Source organism: Pan troglodytes, chromosome 4 (genome assembly GCF_028858775.2).
Source record: "Pan troglodytes isolate AG18354 chromosome 4, NHGRI_mPanTro3-v2.0_pri, whole genome shotgun sequence".
Classification (NCBI taxonomy): Eukaryota; Metazoa; Chordata; class Mammalia; order Primates; family Hominidae; genus Pan; species Pan troglodytes.
The window spans coordinates 38,093,103-38,111,704 of NC_072402.2; positions in this window are offsets into that span (position 1 = coordinate 38,093,103).

An 18,602-nucleotide genomic window follows, 5' to 3' on the forward strand; every position below is an offset into this window, starting at 1 on the left:
ATGATTTACAATTAAAAAAAAACATTAATAAGAGAAAGTCAGGGGCCACCGTGGCCCTAATCATGGGGCCATGGCAGCTCCGACGGGGCTGGGGCCCTCGTCCCGGCGCTGGGTTTGGGACCAAGGGTGGCCTTAGGCCTGCGGCCTCGGTGAAACTTCGCAGCCGTTGCGGAGCCGAGGCCCCCAGCTCCGGGGAGGTGGCGTCCAGGAGAAGAGAGTTGGGCCCTGGGCGGGGAGCCATCTCCAGGGAATCAGGCAGAGGGACCCTCTTCCCCAGAGGACGGGGTGGTTTGGTTGGGGGTGTGTGTGCGTGTGTGTGTTTTACGTGTTGTTTCTGAGGCGCTCAGACCTCCCTTCGCATACCCGTGCTGGGTCTTCTGACAGTGAAGTAACATAAAACAGTTTCCAGGAAATTTTGGAAATTGAACTTGAGGACACGTGTCTTGATAGCGATTCTCAACAGCGTTGGGTGGCAGCAACCGTCTTTTCATAACAAATACTTCCTAATGCCCAGCGCGGTGGCTCACGCCTGTAATCCCAGTTCTTTGGGAAGCTAAGGTGGGAGGATCTCTTGAGCCCAGGGGTTCGAGACCAGCCTGGGCAACACAGTGAGAGCCCCCTCTCTACCCAAAAAATACAAAAATTAGCTGGGCATAGTGGCACACGCCTGCAGTCCCCGCTACTCAGGAGGCTGAGGCAGGAGGATCACTTGAGCCTGGGAGGTCCAGGCTGCAGTGAGACGTGATTGTGCCATTGCACTCCAGCCTGAGCAACAGAGTGAGATCGTGTCTCAGAAAAAAAAAAAAAAAAAAAAGAAAGAAAGAAAGAAAAAGAAAAAAGTTGTAATATCTTTTACTATTCCAAATAAAAATATTGAATAATATATCCTACATGTGATTTAGAAGAAGAGAAGATAGAAGGAAGGAAGAAAAGAAAGAGAGGCAAAAACATGAGGGCCTAACTATAAACAACAACACAAAAGGTATAATATAACAAAAATATGGTAAAATACATGTTTCAATGGGTACATTCTCCGTCACGACAACTAAGAAATGAAGTAATCAAATAATCTCACTGCCATTTTTTTTTTTTTTTTGACAGGCCCTCACTCTATTGCCCAGGCTGGAATGCAGTGGTGCCATCTTGGCTCACTGCAGCCTCAATCTTTGTGGGCTCAAGTGATCCTCCCACCTGAGCCTCCTGAGTAGCTACGACTACAGCCACATGCCACCACGCCCAGTTAATTTTTGTATTTTTTTGTAAAGATGGGGTTTTGCCATGTTGCCCAGGCTGATCTTGAACTCCTGAGCTCAAGTGATCCTCCTGCTTCAGCCTCCCAAAGTGCTGGGATCACATCGCTTTATAACAAATGTTGATTTAAGAGAAAGCTTTCAGTTGATTGTTGTTGACTCTTTTTCTTTATAATCAACGTTATGAAATAAGGGCTGAAAAAGGATATTTCCTCATACATGTAGAATTATCCAAATGTGACAGCTGTGGTTGGGAGAACTCAAAGCCCAAGGGCTACATTGCATTGTTGTCCATAACATGATTTTCTAAAATGGTGAGCAACTCTTGGTCAGGTTCCAGACAAAACTGTGTACATGGTAGTTGTATTCCTGGAAAATTTAATGTACATTAAAACTAGGTAAAAACACTTTGTGCTCATATGAAAAATGGAGCTAGAGATAATTATCAAAGGCTTTTTCACCTACATGAATATCCGATGGAACATTGGGATGTGTTCTGAAGGACCTGGAACAATTGTTTGAGTGCCAATGTACTGCCTTTTTGGGATGGACACTACCCCCTTTGAAACTCCCTGATCTAGAACATTGGTTTCTAAATTCTTTGCCTTAGAATTTCATGGAAAGCAGAACATTTTACATATGACATTAGAGGGTTTGCAGGCCTCTTGAAACCCATTCATAGACCCTCTATCAAGTCTATGTATTCTGAATTCTAAACCCTTGATGCACAGCAGAAATTGAGAGGCTAGAATCATAGAATAGGATAGAACCTTACCTGGATCCTCTGAGGAAAATCAGCTCATCCAAGGTCTAAAGGCCATATTCAGATTTTGAGTTTATTTGTTTATTGCGGGAAATTAGTCATCTTCCTGGTTCTGGAAGTGGAAACTAAATTACTTTAGTCCTTAAGGTGGCTCTAACACACTGTTTACTTCTGCTCAACTTGTGATCAATAAAAACCCTAAACCTATTCTACTTGTTCTGGCTAAAAATGTCTGACCTTTGTACTTAGGCAGATAATTTTTTGTATTGAAGTGTAGGGCTTTACATTTAGTACCTATTAAATGCCTTCCTGTTGAAGATGACCCTTTATCCCGGCCTTGTCTAAATGTTTTTAGATACCAATTTTGTCTTTGAATTCATAAGCTTTCCTTTCTAGTTCTCTGTCACCTGCATGTCAAAATGTTAGAATTAATTATTATAAAAAGGAAAACTGAGATAGAGGCCTCTTTTGCCAATGCTATATCACTGGTAATAATAGGAATATGTTAGCTTTTTCTAGTGTATACAGAAAAAGCCCCATTAGTTTAGTGTGTATATCACTGCATATTTAGAGCTGAAAAAATAAGGCTCTGTGCATTATAATGGTGCTTCCTTTTATGTTGCCAGAAACATTTGATTTTTATTTAATTAACTTATTTATTTTGAGATGGAATCTCACTCTGTTGCTCAGTGCAGTGGTGTGATCTCAGCTCACTGCAACCTTCGCTACCTGAGTTCAAGCAATTCTCCTGCCTCAGCCTCCCAAGTAGGTGGGATTACAGGCATGCACCTCCACACCCACCTAATTTTTGTATTTTTTTGGTACAGATGGGATTTTATCATGTTGGCCAGGCTGGTCTTGAACTCCTGACCTTAAGTGATCCACCTGCGTGGGCCTCCCAAAGTGCTGGGATTATAGGTGCGAGACACCATGCCCAGCCTGATTTTTATTTTAAACGTCTTTTAGAAGATTGCTGTTCCCCACTCTCAATGCTGGGATTTTGTCAGTTCTAAAAATAATATTGTACCAAATTCAAATATGTTTTATAAGAAGTTTTCCACAACCCTGCCATTCTAACATAACTGTTTTTATTTTTTCACATTTCTTTCCACAGCTTCTACTTTTTGTTTAGGCTTTTACATATTGCATGCCCAATTTTCTACATCTCTTTCTAGTTTCCTGTTAGAAATGGGTGTTAGCCTGGATTTATTCTTAAGCATGTGCAATTGAACTAAAACAAGCAACAGAGCGTCTTCCATACATACAGCTTTGCCTAAGTGGGCTAACAAGTGGGCTGAAATCTTTGTAGGCCTTACAGAAAGCGATCACCATAGAAAGGAGGTAGAACTGCCATGTGAACTTAGCAGCTTACTTTTTAAAGAATCATCAAACATCTACATAAGTCAGAAGTGTATGGGGGGCAACGGGGTCTTGAGCTGCCAATTTAGAAAGCCCTGAAGTTGTGATTTGGAACATTTTGGTTTAGGGAGCCCAGACTAAAGTCTGTGTCTTCGGTTCTGCTCAAGAACAGGGTGAGGGGGTAGGAAAGGGTGGTAGAGAGGGCGCTTGGATTCATTTTTGGTTTTGCAGGGCGCTGGGACAGTTGGGGAAATCACCTCCTCATTAGAAGCCCTTTATAGGCCGGGCACAGTGGCTCATGCCTGTAATCCCAGTACTTCGGGAGGCTGAGGCAGGTGGATCACCTGGGTTCAGGAGTTCGAGACCAGACTAGCCAACATGGCGAAAACCCGTCTCTATTAAAAAAAAAAAAAAAATTAGCCAGGCATGGTGGCTTGTGCCTGTAATCCCAGCTACTCAGGAGGCTGAGGCAGGAGAATCACTTGAATCCAGGAAGCAGAGGTTGCAGTGAGCCGAGATCACGCCATTGCACTGCAGCCTGGGCGACAGAGTGAAACTCCATCTCAAAAAAAAAAAAAAAAAAAAAAAAGAAGCCCTTTACTTTACTTCTGTTCGTCTCCCCCTGGAACTTTCTTCAGGACCCAGGTGAGTGGCTACAGCCTAGAGATGCTTGTCCACAGCCCAAGGAAGTCTAAGCTAAAGTTTCATTCACAATTTATACATGCCTTTCTACCCTCTTATGCTGAGTATTTTATAGAACATCTTCTCTGCAAATATCCTTTATCTTTTAGAAAATTGATAATAATGGTGGCTATTATTTATTGGGCATCTAGTATATGCCAGGCAGTGTATACTTACATTATTATGCTTCACAACAATACCATGAGATAGGAGTCATTATGTCATTTTCACAGTCCAAGGTCATGTCACTGTATAACATTCTGTGTCTGTTTAAGACTATATAAATTTGAGCAATATAAAATGACACCACATGCTGGGCGCGGTCATGCCTGTAATCCTAGCACTTTGGAAGGCTGAGGCAGATGGATCACCTGAGGTCAGGAATTCAAGACCAGCCTGGCCAACATGATGAAACCCCGTTTCTACTAAAAATACAAAAAAATTAGCTGGGCATGGTGGTGGGAGCCTGTAATCCCAGCTACTTGGGAGGCTGAGGCAGGAGAATCGCTGGAACCCAGGAGGCAGAGGCTGCAGTGAGCTGAGATCGCACCACTGTACGCCAGCCTGGGTGACAGATGAGACTCTGTCTCAAAAAAAAAAAAAAAAAATTAAAATAAAATGACATCACAATATCCCAAGGCTTTTCTCTCATTCAGGAAGACAAGAGAAGGTAAACAGAGAGACCTGGGGCTTTTCCAAAGCAGGAAGGATAGTGTGACTGCTCTTACTGACTTCTTTCTGCATAAAGCACAGGATGTTTCTGGAGTAAGCGAAGGGCAGACTCTTGGAAACTTAGCAACAGGAAATGATCTTGAGACAATGAAGCTTAAGAGACAGAGCTGGCATATTTTCAGGATGTAAAATATTGGACTCGGAATATATAAGTTGTAGCACAGAATGTCTCACCAAACCACTGGGTGACTACAGATCAGTTACCGAAGTAAATTCCTCCAGCCTTAGGTTGCATCAATGTTTGATGAATAAATACATGATGATTTTTCAGAGTTGCTAAGAATTCCTTATAAGAGAGGAATAGGAAAAGCTGACCTTGTTTAGCATATGCAGTGCTTCTCAGCCTTTGAATGGAAACACTCAAACCATAAAATGTAATTCTGTTTTCTCTCACCACTTAAGTTTTTGACCAAGAGTTACCCTTGTCAAGCTCAGAAATCATTCTGGGTGATGTAAAGCAGGTTATAGGGCAACCCAGTTCCATGATTGAATAAATTATAAGTTTTCAAATGTTCCTTGCTCCAGAAATAAAAATAATTGGCCAGGGTCTTTTTGAGGTTGGCCTCATCCATAATCTGAGTCCCTGCCTGAGGCAGCTCTAATCCCACGAATGCATGACTAACACAGTGATATTTTTGCTGTGGCCCCTGGAAACACCAAGAGTCTTCCTAAAAATCAATCCCAGACTTTATAGTATTATCAGGTTTTCTCTGTAGGTGGCTGGGATTGCTGTCATTGTTCCAGCTTACAATGACTTCAGAGCTCCGGGAGAAATTAGGCCCTGATTCAGCCGATCCCCAGAAACCCCATTCAAGGGAACCTGGGCATCCAAAATGTTTTCTTTAGCAAGTTAAGTCAGTGTGCTTAGTTCTGCCATCTGCACCAGAAAAGATTGTGGGTCTGGTCACAAAACCTAGGACATTTCCATGTCCTGATGATTTATTACCGGGGCAAACAGAAATATTGCAGACCACAATATCATTTATCATTTAATTACATATCTTTCTGGAAGACAACATACACAACCAAAGAGGCAATTTAGAGATGGCTTGTCTTTTGCTTTGGGCCTCCGTTTCCTTGCCTGCAGTAAGAGAGGCTTGGGCAGAATGGTCTCTGGATCTTGAAGGGCTCTTTAGCCCTAACCTTCGAGAGTCTATAGATACATAGGGAGATGAAACTCTTACATGGAAGTGGCCTTCTTGAGCTATAGTTTCATTGGTACCACCTCCTATCTGTGCTACACAACTGCTTAGCCTCATCAAGCCTCAGCTTCCTCATCAGCAAAAATGGAGATAAGGACAGTACCAACTTCATAGAGTTAATTGCTTGAATTATTAAGGTAATGCATGTGCACATCAGAGAAGGAAATCTCAGAGGGCACTCAACTTATATGCGCTGTTATAATGATTATGGGGCCATCTGATTGTAATCACTTTTCTTTGCTTATTTTCCTCCTTGCTCCCTATCTCTCCTTCTTTGCCTCCACATACTTTTCATCACTTACATTTTCAAATTTACTTTTACCACACAAACCATCTTCAAGAGATAAACTTTAAAGAAACCAAAAATGAGGGATTCCAATATCAAGTTCAAGGATGATTGATTTCAGGACCCAATCCTAGATCTTTCAAGGTGTATTAGTTCATTCTATGCTGCTATAACCAAATACCTAAGGCTGGGTGATTTATAATAAACAGGAATTTATCCACTCACAGTTGTGGAGGCTGGGAAATCCAATATCAAGGTGCCAGTATCTGGCATGGGCCTTCTTGCTGTGCTATAACATGGTGGAAGACATCACATGACAGAAGCAAGGGGGGTAGAGAGAGAGAGAGAGTGCAAGAGGGGCCAAACCCACTCCCATGATAACAAGCTGCCTCTCATGATAATAGTTTCAGTTCATTCATGAAGGTGGAGTCCTTGTGACCTAAACACCTTTTTAAGGTTCCACATCCCAATACCATCACAATGACAATTACATTTCAGCATGAGATTTAGAGGGGACAGACATTAAAATCATAGCACAAGAATTGTAAACAATTCCCTGCACTTTTTTTTGCCTTATAGTATTTGCATATCTACTGCCCCTGTCAAATCATTTATATGGTTACAAACATGTAGGTTGGGGTGTTAATGTTGTGGAGATGTTTAGGAACAGATATTTCTTTTGTGTACCTTCATTTTTCTATGTGTTAGAACAGGAAGGGTTGGATTCTCCTTAAAAGACTCTGTCTGGACAAGGACTACTGTTAGTTAGTTAGTTTGTTTGTTTGTTTGAGATGGAGTCTTGCTCTGTTGCCCAGGCTGGAGTGCAGTGGCGTGATCTCCGCTCACTGCAAGCTCTGCCTCCCAGGTTCACGCCATTCTTCTGCCTCAGCCTCCCAAGTAGCTGGGACTACAGGTGCCCGCCACCATGCCTGGCTAATTTTTTGCATTTTTAGTAGAGACCTTGTTAGCCAGGATGGTCTCGATCTCCTGACCTAGTGATCCGTCCACTTCAGCCTCGCAAAGTGCTGGGATGACAGGTGTGAGCCACTGTGCCCAGCCGAGGAGGACTACTGTTTTGGCAATGTTTGTGGAATCTTATTTTCTTTGTGATGGATTAGGAATACATAACGTATGAAGCATTTTCCTTTTAAGATTTAAGTGTTTTCTACTTAGTCTACCACAGGTTAAATAAACATTCCTGTGAAGAAGCTCTTTAAAACATTTATATTTTCTCCTTCCCACATACCTCAGCAAATCTTAATTAGTGTCATTTGCTTCAAAATATGCCCAGTTCATTTCCAGGCTGCCAAGGCAGAGTCAGAGTTCAAGTTGCCATATGTTGATGGGAATAGGTCGACAACACTCTTCCCTGTCCAGAAGACATCTTCCTTGGTCCCTGAGCATTTGAGAAAACCCACTTTCCCCATTTGCTCTGTAAATTCATTTCATCTGTACTGTCTCCTCTTGGAACCAGGTATCTTTGGAACAGAAAACCGGGAAAACAATCATGAGTGGCTGATGTCCTCCAGTCTTGCTTACTGACCAAAATATCAGCTACTTCATGGGATTCATCTATTAGCCTTACTATGTCACGCACCATAGAAAATTACACTTAATAGTCTCTAGGCCCCTTCTTAGGATGTTGTTAATTATTTCTATGATACAAATGCAAGAAATAACCAGAACACTAGCAATGCAGTATGACAGAATCAAGCAAATTTGGAACAAAATATTAGATTTTCAGCATAAGCCAACCAGTAAGTCATTCTCTTTCTTGCTTCCTTGACAACAACGGAATGGGTTTTTCCTCTTCTACTTTTAGCTTCCTTTATGAAAAATGCCTTGGAATTATGGTCCTTTCATGGTTTTCCACAATGAATGTTGCTCCCTTCTGCCCTTTGTTTGGGAGTGATATTCTAGCCACAGCTGAATGAATATTGTTCTTTGTGGCTGGAAATGCAGAAAGTGAGATCTGGAAACTTGGTGTGGTGGGTACGGGGTGCCCCACTCTGAGCCCCTCTTTAAGACCAAGGCATTTATTCCTAGAACTGCTGGAAGTGTTGTTTGCTGAAAGCTCTTAACAAAATATCTCTCCAGGAATTGTCCTATGCCAAAGAGAGCTGCCTTGCCAGAAGTGACACTCCCTTCCAGGAGTCAGCCTGCATCCAGTGGCTGTCAAAGGGGGAGCAACTCTGCAGGATCATCCGGGCCCCTGAGCTCTCTGTAGAACAGCTGAAGCGACCACATGGCCTCAACTTCTCCTTCCACCCATTCCTGTTTCCTGCCCTCCCTGCTCAGGGGTAACTCCAAGAGCACCCTCCAGTAAACCTCTTGCAAGAAATCTTTATCTCAGAGTCTATTTCCTGGGGAGCCTGACCTATAACACTCAGACTAAAAATGTTAGAAATCACATGAACCAGCTTAAAGTGAGTCTTAAGTCCCCATATTTACTTTTTTCCTCCTAGTAATATTATACTCATTGGGCTAAAATACAATGAAGAACTTTGAAGTGTTAAAGAACTTTGGGATATCAGTTGCAAAATAGAAAAAAGATATTGAAGTGTATGAAATGATGTCAACAAATGAGAAATTCATTATAGAACATTCTTTTTTTTAACAAAAGCACCCAACTATCACTTTAAAAATCAGAGTTGTGAAAAACATAAATTTTATCAATTAAAATATTATTATAAGAAATTCTGAAACAAAGAGCTGTCTTAGTACCTTGATATTTCTAGTGTTGTTTTAAAGGAGCGAATTGCCTATTATAATAAATGCTTAGTGATTAAAGCAGCTACCTGCCATGGTCAGCAAGGGTGGGGGATGAAGGAAGAAGAAATGAGCTTCCAATGAGAAAACTAAGGCACCAAGAGACTTTTGTTTTAACAGTTTGCTCCACATGCACACCTTATCAGGACTGTAATTTTAAAACTTTTTTTCAAGTAGTTTATTATAACAACATTCAATGATGACTATCTCATTCAACACATAGTTATAGCAAAAGTAATCATGACTGATTTCTTTTCAGGCACAATGTATGTATCAAAATAGGGAAAAGGCCTCTTTTTTCCTTTAAAAACAAACCTTTACTGGAACTCTTTTTTTTTTTTTTTTTTTTGAGATGGAGTCCCGCTCTGTTGCCAGGCTGGAGTGCAGTGGCGCGATCTCAGCTCACTGAAACCTCTGCCTCCCAGGTTCAAGTGATTCTCCTGTCTCAGCCCCCTGAGTAGCTGGGATTACAGGCACACGCCACTATGCCTGGCTAATTTTTGTATTTTTAGTAGAGACAGGGTTTCACCATGTTGGCCAGGATGGTCTCAATCTCCTGACCTCTTGATCGGCCTGCCTTGGCCTCCCAAAGTGCTGGGATTACGGGGGTGAGCCACTGTGCCCGGCTACTGGAACTCTTTGAAAATTCATTTATATAAGTCATATCTCAAAACATTATAATAATGTTATATTATTATTATAAATAAAATCATACAACACCAGAGTATACAGAGTAAACAGTTAAAATTCCCTCCTCAGAGGTAATCACTGTTCTGCTCACTTTCAGATCCTTTTTTATGGGGGTCATAGTTATTCTGGGATCTATATACATACACAGCGTGTCTTTCATTGTGTTTTCTCTTGTATTCTTACATTAGTAGGATCATTCTATTGTATTGTAACTTGTACTTGTTAACTTAAGGTTTTATTAAAATTCTTTTTAACCTATTAAATTCAAAGTCACACTGTGGTATTCCCAACTACTATGTTAAAATTAAATTTGATGCTACATTGACCCTAGGGATGTTAACTATTTTGAGGAATCAAACTGCTTATCTAAGTGAAACAAATGAACTATTTCAGTTTTCTAATATAAGTTCTAATTTTTCTCAAAAATGCAGAGAATTACATTTTCCCTTTTCTTTTCAGACTGATTCATTTGAGCCTGACACCAAAAATAATTTTTTTTAAATATCCAAGCAAAATTAAATCCAGTTCTAATCCTATTCTCAAAATGACCTTAATATTTTCTTTTTGCCTTGGTATTACCCTGCCTCCTCCATAGATGTGTGTTAAAGGAAAGGCTGGAAGGGAAAAACTAGTTTCAGCCACCCAATTTTTGCTTATATTTGTTTTCAAATCCAAGTGGCCTTTCCTTTTCAGTAGCAAAGGTCCTCTCTCCTGCTCCATCACTGGTCTGTAAAGTAAATTGCAAAAAGCTACCATAGTCTGGCTACATCCTCATAGCGACTGTTTAAACCCATTACTTTCTCTTTTAATCAAATCACTGTTGTGTCAAAATATACGATTCTCGCCATGAATCTCCCCAGCTTGTTACAGGTCACCGGTTGCACCTTGAAAATGTTTGCTCTCCTAAGCGTCTTCTCTCCAGCCTCCAGCTAAATTGCTCCACACCAAGCCTGATCATTTTTCTATACACATGGACCGCTAATTGATATAAACATAATGGCAACGAGAACCTGTACTTTACAAAGAGAGGAAAGGAAAATGCCTGGTCAGTAAGTATGTGAAGCATCATTTGGATGATGGCGAATGGGCATTTAGGCAGATATAAGCATTCATATCATATTAAGAAAAAAAAAAGCAACCTCTGAAAATTCCTTATCCCTGAATTACTGAGAGATTTCAGCCTTTATTCTTTTCTGCTTTAAGAAATGTTTTATATAAAGCCGCCAGAGGGCCAGTAAGGAAAATAGTAACTATGTTTAAACAGCCAACACTTCACTAACATAAAATATTTGTACAGGCTCTTAAACATGAAGTTAAGTGCCAGAGGCTATTTTCATTGTTTAATGTATTAAGTAAATAAAAATGTATCTAAGATGTGGACACACAATTAGTTTTGAGTTATTTATCCTGGAGTTTGTATGGTTTAGAAAAACTCCATCTTCTTGGCTGCTGCTGTCCTAATGCATTTAACTTCAGCCATCAGCTATGATTAAACACCTGCTGTTGTGGGGAAACAAAGCACACTAATCCAATATGTATTTCTGACATCTTAAATATCACCCAGTCCCCTGACATCAGGCACAGCTTTTCAGCGGGATGGAATTCCAGAGCATATTTTTCTAATTTATGGATGGACAATAAATCAAAATTAAGCCTTGGGCAATGAAATATACATCAGTGCAGAATGAACTGACTGCAAACGAGGACCCTGCACAACCGAGGGGAAAAGGATATATTAATGGAATCCTAAGCTGCAAACACTGAAGTGAAAATTAAGGAAGTTTATTTCACATTTTATCCTTATGAAAACAAAAGACGGAAAATGAAAAGTTTTCTGTTTTTTCATGCACAGCACCAGAGGAGCACATTTACATTTTTTAAAAAGTGATTGTTTCCAAATGCTGTTATGTGAGTGATTAAAAAATCTCCTCTGCTCTTTTTCTTATTTTCAATATTTAAGAGAGTTTGAAGGGCTTAGCATGGTTTCAGTGTTGCTTTTCTGGAAGAATGAACAAAGGCCATTGTTGACAGTCGTCAGCTTCTCCTGGGAGGGCAGCCTTCCATTCAGCTGGACTGGCTGGGCTGGGAGCTGTCCAGTGATGAATGAATCTTCCTTGGACTGACCTCCAGCTATCCTGGAACCTGGAGACAAGAGGTGACCTGAGAGCTTTGCTCTCATCAACGGCCCTCAGGAACCTCATGTGTAGGGCCACTACCCTGCTCTGGCCACCTGGCTCTGTCCACCCCAGACCCTGGGCTGAGGTCACGTTGGAGCTGCAGAGGTGGCTTATCCTTCTTGCCCTTGATGTTACCAATCACCATATGTCTTCAACAGAGCATGCCAAGGCAAGAATCATCATCTTTATCAGGCATAATGTTTTATGTTTATGAGCATGTCATGGCTCTTAACAAATATTATCTCTTGAATCCTCACAGCATCTCTGTTATTGGAATAAGTGGCAAATATTTATTTAATTGCTAGAGACAGGAATACACAGCCATAGCAAAATTGAGAGCTTTGTCTTGGGCTGCATGAAAAATGGTGGAATTGGTGAAAGGCTCCCTGCTGACTGGCTTACAGTTCTAGGTCTCACCTAGACAGCAACCCCACCCCCAGCTGACAGAAGTATCTTTAGCTTATTCTTCCTAAGGCATTTGCATCTATAGAACAATTATTTCTGTAGATTCATATGTTACTGGCTTACTGACATATGGTATCTATTTATGAATAATTATTTACATAGACTTATGTTATTGAGAACATTTAAAATTATTAAAATTAATATTAAAGGAAACAATGTCATTTGGGAATTTTTTCATGTATCTCAGAAAGAATATAAGGTTCCTGATCTTATATTAAAAAATTCTAAGTAGAAGAATGACTGATTTTTAAAATTGATATCCTTTGGCGTCAGTAATTATTGGGGCTGATATCCATGGCTGCTATGAAGCATAAACATGAAGAATATATTCCCTCCACCATTCCACCATTGTGGTTTTCATTTTTGAATTAAAACATCTTTCTTTCTTTATTTTTCTCTCTTTCTTTCCTTTTCTCTGTCTCTTTCCTTCTCTTTCTTTTTTCTCTTCTTTCTTCCTTCTTTTTTCTTTCTCTTCTTTCTTTTCCTTTCTTCTCTTTTTCTTTCTCTTTCTTTCTTCTCTTTCTTTTTTTCTCTTTCTCTTTCTTTTCTTCTCCTCTTTCTTTGTCTCTCTCTCTTCCTTCTTTCCTTCCTCTCTCTCTTTCTTCTTTCTTTTTCTCCCTTTTCTTTCTTTCTTTTCTTTCTTTTTCTTTCAAGACAGGGTCTTGCTATGTTGCTCAGGCTGGAGTGCAGAATCTATTCACACACATGATCATAGTGCACTATAGCCTCAAACTCCTGGGCTCAAGCAATCCTTCTTCCTCAACTTCCCAAGTAACTGGGACTGACTTTTCTTTCTAGTTCAAATCCTTGAAATGATTCCTTATGGGAAATATTCATAAACCTGGCAGGAAATTCTTTGTATAAAAATATAGCTTAGTGTTAATCAACTTATCAGTTTTTGAGGAAAACTTTGTGCTTTAAAGAAACAGGTTTTTTGTTTTTTTGTTTTTTTGTTTTGACAGAGTTTTGCTCTTTCACCCAGACTGAAGTGAAGTGGCACAATCTTTGCTCTTGGCAACCTACGCCCCTTGGGTTCAAGCAATTCTCCTGCCTCAGCCTCCCAAGTAGCTGGGATAATAGGCGCCTTCCACTACGCCCAGCTAATTTTTGTATTTTTAGTAGAGACGGGGTTTTGCCATGTTGGCCAGGCTGGCCTCGAACTCCTGATCTCAGGTGATCCACCTGCCTCGGCCTCCCACAGTGCTAGGATTACAGGCGTGAGCCACGGCGCCCAGCCAAATAACAGTTTTTAAAATACCTCTTTTCCATTTAATTATCACAAAGCTACAAAGTAATCTTGGTAGTAATAATAGAAATGGTTGATGTTAGTTGACAGCCCTGTTTTGGATGCCTTAGGTGAATTACTTCTAGTAGTCCTCATGAACAGCCTGTGGGTTCAGTACTGTTGTCACCCTTCTCGAAGGCTGAGGACATGAGTCTAGAGGATCAGACACTTTCCAGAGGTCATACGGTGACAAGTGGAGAAGAGAAGCAAACTCTGGCAGTCTGTTTGCAGAGTCTGCCTTTCAAGTACATTGTTATTCTAAAAATATTTAAAAGCCACAACTTAATGCTATATTTAGTCTCTCTCTGAAAATATGCATAGACATAAAGGAAAGTTTGATTTTTATATGTTTTAACTTTTAAACTCTCCAGGCTAGCTTAACTTACCTCCTCTAGATGCAGTGTTTTTCTATAAATCACTAAAAGGGGATCACTGGCTACTGTTTATAGTCACTGCCACATAATGGCAAGTAGAATTATAATAGTAAAAATTGCATCCTCAAGGTTCAGGTAGTACTCTATCCACATTGTAAGCTAAAAATTTTTTTTGTTTAAAAATTCTAACTAGTATATCAGTAAATATGGACAAAAACCTATGGATGCTAATAAGGGATATGGAATTTCAACAGTATGAGTAAATGAGTTTAAAAACTAATGATTTTTCCCATGCTGAAATTAAATAAAATCATATAGTTTGGTTTACAAAAGTTTTTTAAACATTTATCAAAAGCTTGCCATAGCATTAGAAGAGTTCATTGTGATTTTAAAATGTGTATATTGATGAACAAAAGCACATTAATTATTGCAGCTGCAACGTTTATTTTAAAAGTTACTAAATTAAAATAGAGTATTTTCTTAGTATATTCCATGTTTTTCAAAATTAATATATTTAACCAACTTTTATTGCTGGTCCACCATGTACCATGCATTATGGTAGGCCCTAAGGGATCAGTACAAAAAAAGATAGATAGGGTTTCCCTTATGGAGTTTATCTTCTAGGTGTGTATAATTCTGTTCTTCATAATTGGAAAAATATGTTATGAGAAAAGTTGGAGAGCATGAAGAATGAAGAAATGTTCCTGACTTAAATAAGAACTTTATTTTGGCATTGTAATCCACATAAAATTTCCTAGAAAAATGGTCTTACATTCTTTTATATCTGCTTTTCTAAATGTCAGCATTTTTATTTCCTAGGTCTACAGACTCCGAGCTCCTGCTCATTATAGTTTCTTGTTAAGGATGTGCCTGGAGGATAGTTAGCCAATCGGTTACTCTAGATCTGTTTCTTCCTTCTCTGTTTCTTGGCTGAGACTCTTGTCAAACCTAACATTTAGAACATTTAGGTAACATTCCTTTTTTTTTTTTTCCAGACAGGTTCTTGCTCTATTGCCCAGGCTGGAGTGCAGTGGCACAGTCTCAGCTCATTGCAGCCTCGACCTCCCAGGCTGAGATGATCCTCCCACCTCAGCCTCCTGAGTAGCTGGGACTGCAGGCACGCACCACCATGCCTGCTGATTTTTTGTAGAGACGGAGTCTCGCCATGCTGCACAGACTAGTCTCGAACTCCTGAAGCTCAAGTCATCTGCCCACCTCAGCCTCCCAAAGTGCTGGGATTTCAGGTGTGAGCCACCATGCCCAGCCATATTTTTTTTTTTTTCAATTGAAGTGAAATTCACATAACATAAAATTAACTATTTAAAGTGAACAATTCAGTGGCGTTTAATACATTTACAATGTTGTATTACTACAACCTCTGTCTAGTTCCAAAACATTTTTATTACCCCCTCAAAAAGCCCATACATTGTAAGCAGTAACTTCCCCTTTTTCCTCTCCTCCCAGCCCTTGACAACCACCAATCTGCTTTCTGTATGGATTGATCTATTCTGGATATTTCATATAAATGGAGTTATATAATATGTGACTTTGTGTATCTGACTCCTTTCATTTAGCATGATGTTTTCTAGATTCATTCACATCGTAGCATGTATCAATACTTCTTTGCTTTTTATGACTGAATAATATTCTATTGTATAGAAAAACCACATTTTGTTTATCCATTTATCCATTGATGGACATTTGGGTTGTTGTAACCTTTGATTATCATGAATACTGCTGTTACCAACATTCATATGTAAGCATTTATTTGAATACCTGTTTTCAATTCTTTGGATAGTGTTTTTTTAAATACTCTTTTTATTTTGGAATAGTGTTAGATTTTAAGAAAAGCTGCAAAGATAACACAGAGAATTCCCATACACCCATCATCCAGTTTCCCCTATTCTTATTTTACATACCCATGGTACATTTGCCAAAACTAAGAAACCAACATTAGAACAACATTATTTACTAAACACCAGACTTCATTTGGATTTCAATAGCTTTTCCAGTAATATCCTTTTTTTTTTCTTTTTTCATTCCAAGATCCCATCCAGGAGTCCACATTTTGCATTTAGTCTCCTTAGTCTCCTCTGGTCTGTGACGGTTTGTTAATCTTTCCTTGTTTTTCATGATCTTGAGAGTTTTAAGAACTACTGATCAGGTATTTTGTAGGATGTCCCTCAATTTGGGTTCATCCAGTGTTTTTCTCATGACTAAACTGGAGTCTGGGGAAGAATACCATGGAGGAAATGTGCCCTTTTCATTACATTACATCAAGGGGTAGCTGCTACCACCATGATTCATCACTGGAGATGTTAACCTTGATCACCTGGCTGAGGTGGTGACCGTCAGGTTTCTCCACTGCAAAGGTCCTTCCCACTGCCCTTTGTCTATTCTGTTCTTTGGAAGCAAGTCACTAAGTTCAGCCACAGCCAAGATGGGGGTGGGTTGGGAGTGCTAGAATTGATCTCCGCCTCCTGGAGGGAGGAATATCTACAAAAGTTATTTGGGATTCTTCTGTAAGGAAGTGCATCTCTTTCCCCCATTTATTAATTTATTTTTACTTTAATAGATTCAGAGGGTACAAGTGTAGTTTTGTTACACGGAAATATTGTGTAGAGGTGAAATCTTGCTCTTTTAGCATATTCACCACCCGAATAGTGAACATTGTAGCCAATAGGTAATTTTTCAACCCTCACCACCCTCCTATCCTCCTGTTTATTCAATTATGTATTTACATCAGTATGAACTCATGGATATTTATTTTATAGCTCATATCCTTTTAAAGTCTTGTCACCAATATCGGTCAGAAAAGTGATAGAAGCAGAGTGAGTGCAGTTTAGAGTGCTTTGAAGGCAGGGAGACCTTGAGTTTACTAAAAGATGTAGCAGCCACAGAACAAAATGAGGTGACTCTTGTACAATTCCTATAGGATGGGAGCGTTGAAGATATTTACTGAGTACACCTATAACACATTTTCGTGCAAGCCTTTTAATGGAGGCTGTTTATTTTTACCGGGCTTGTTTAGTTAGGACCTAGGTTTTCTGATTCCTTGTTCTGTGCCACTTTCATAAATAGGTCAACCCATAGAGACAAAAAGAAGTCTATTACTGTTTTCAAGAATTGAGATGCCTAGTATAAAATTAGCCTCTCAAACAGGAGGCGTTTAAGACCTTTAGACATTTAAGACTTTTAGATTCATTGTAATGAAACTGTGAAACACCAAAGTCAAAAAGAAAATATTTAATGAGTTCAGAGAAAAGAAGATAGGTAACTTATAAAGGAACTACATTTAGACTTGCTGACTTCTTTATAGCAACAATAAAAATCATAAGAAAATTAATAATATAGTCAAAGTGCTCAGAAAAATAACTGTCAACCAAGAACTCTGCATTCAGCTAAGTTATCATACAATAGTGAGAGAAAAATGAAAATGTTTTTAGACAAACCCTGAGAGCATATTTTACCAATAGATCCTCAGTGAATAAGAAAATTGAATCCAGAAGGAAGAATTGAGATGAAAGAATAGGAAGCAGGGCTGGGCACAGTGGCTCACACCTGTAATCTCAGCACTTTGGGAGGCTGAGATGAGCCTGAGGTCAGGAGTTCGAGACCAGCCTGGCTAACATGGTGAAATATCGTTTCTACTAAAAATACAAAAAATTAGCCAGGTGTGGTGGTGCTCGCCTGTAATCCCAGCTATTCTGGAGGCTGAGGCACGAGATTGCTTGAACCTGGGAGGTGGAGGTTGCAGTGAGCTGAGATTGCACCATCGCACTCCAGCCTGGGCAACAAGAGCGAAACTCCATCTCAAAAAGAAAAAAAAAAGGAAGCAAATAAATATGTGAATGAGTCCAAAGAATAACTGAGATAAAGCAACAACAACAATAGTAATTTACTGGGGATTAAAAAAAAAAACCTAAATTTAAAATATTGAACAACAGGTATATGGAAAGCAGGAGGGGATTACTTGAAGTTAAAGTGTCCTTTTTTTTTTTTTTTTTTCTTGAGATGGAGCCTGGAGTGCAATGGCGCCATCTCATCTCACTGCAACCTCCGCCTTTCGGGTATTTTGGGTTCAAGTGATTCTCCTACCTCAGCCTCCCGAGTAGCTGGGACTACAGGTGCATGTGTCACCTCGCCCAGCTAATTTTTGTACTTTTAGTAGAGACGGGGTTCACCATGTTGGCCAGGCTGGTCTCAAACTCCTGACCTCCAGTGATACGCTCATCTCAGCCTCCCAAAGTGCTGGCATTACAGGCGTGGGCCACGGCGCCTGGCCTGAAGGTAAAGGGTTCTAAGCTCCATGACTTGTTGAGGAGGCAGAATAGATAGTGATTAACTTTAGATTTTGGTAAGCACATGGGCCAAAATTGAAAAGAATAATAACTTTTCTTAAAGCTTGTTGAGATTTTGTTACATATTCATGTTATTCAATATTTTTAAAAAATAACCTCTATAAATGCCTACTGATGCTGATACAACTTCCAAAACCAGGGCACTTGGGGAAGAGAAGGAGGGAGAGGGAAGGAAGGCAAAGAAAATTCAACCCATCTGCCAGAATGC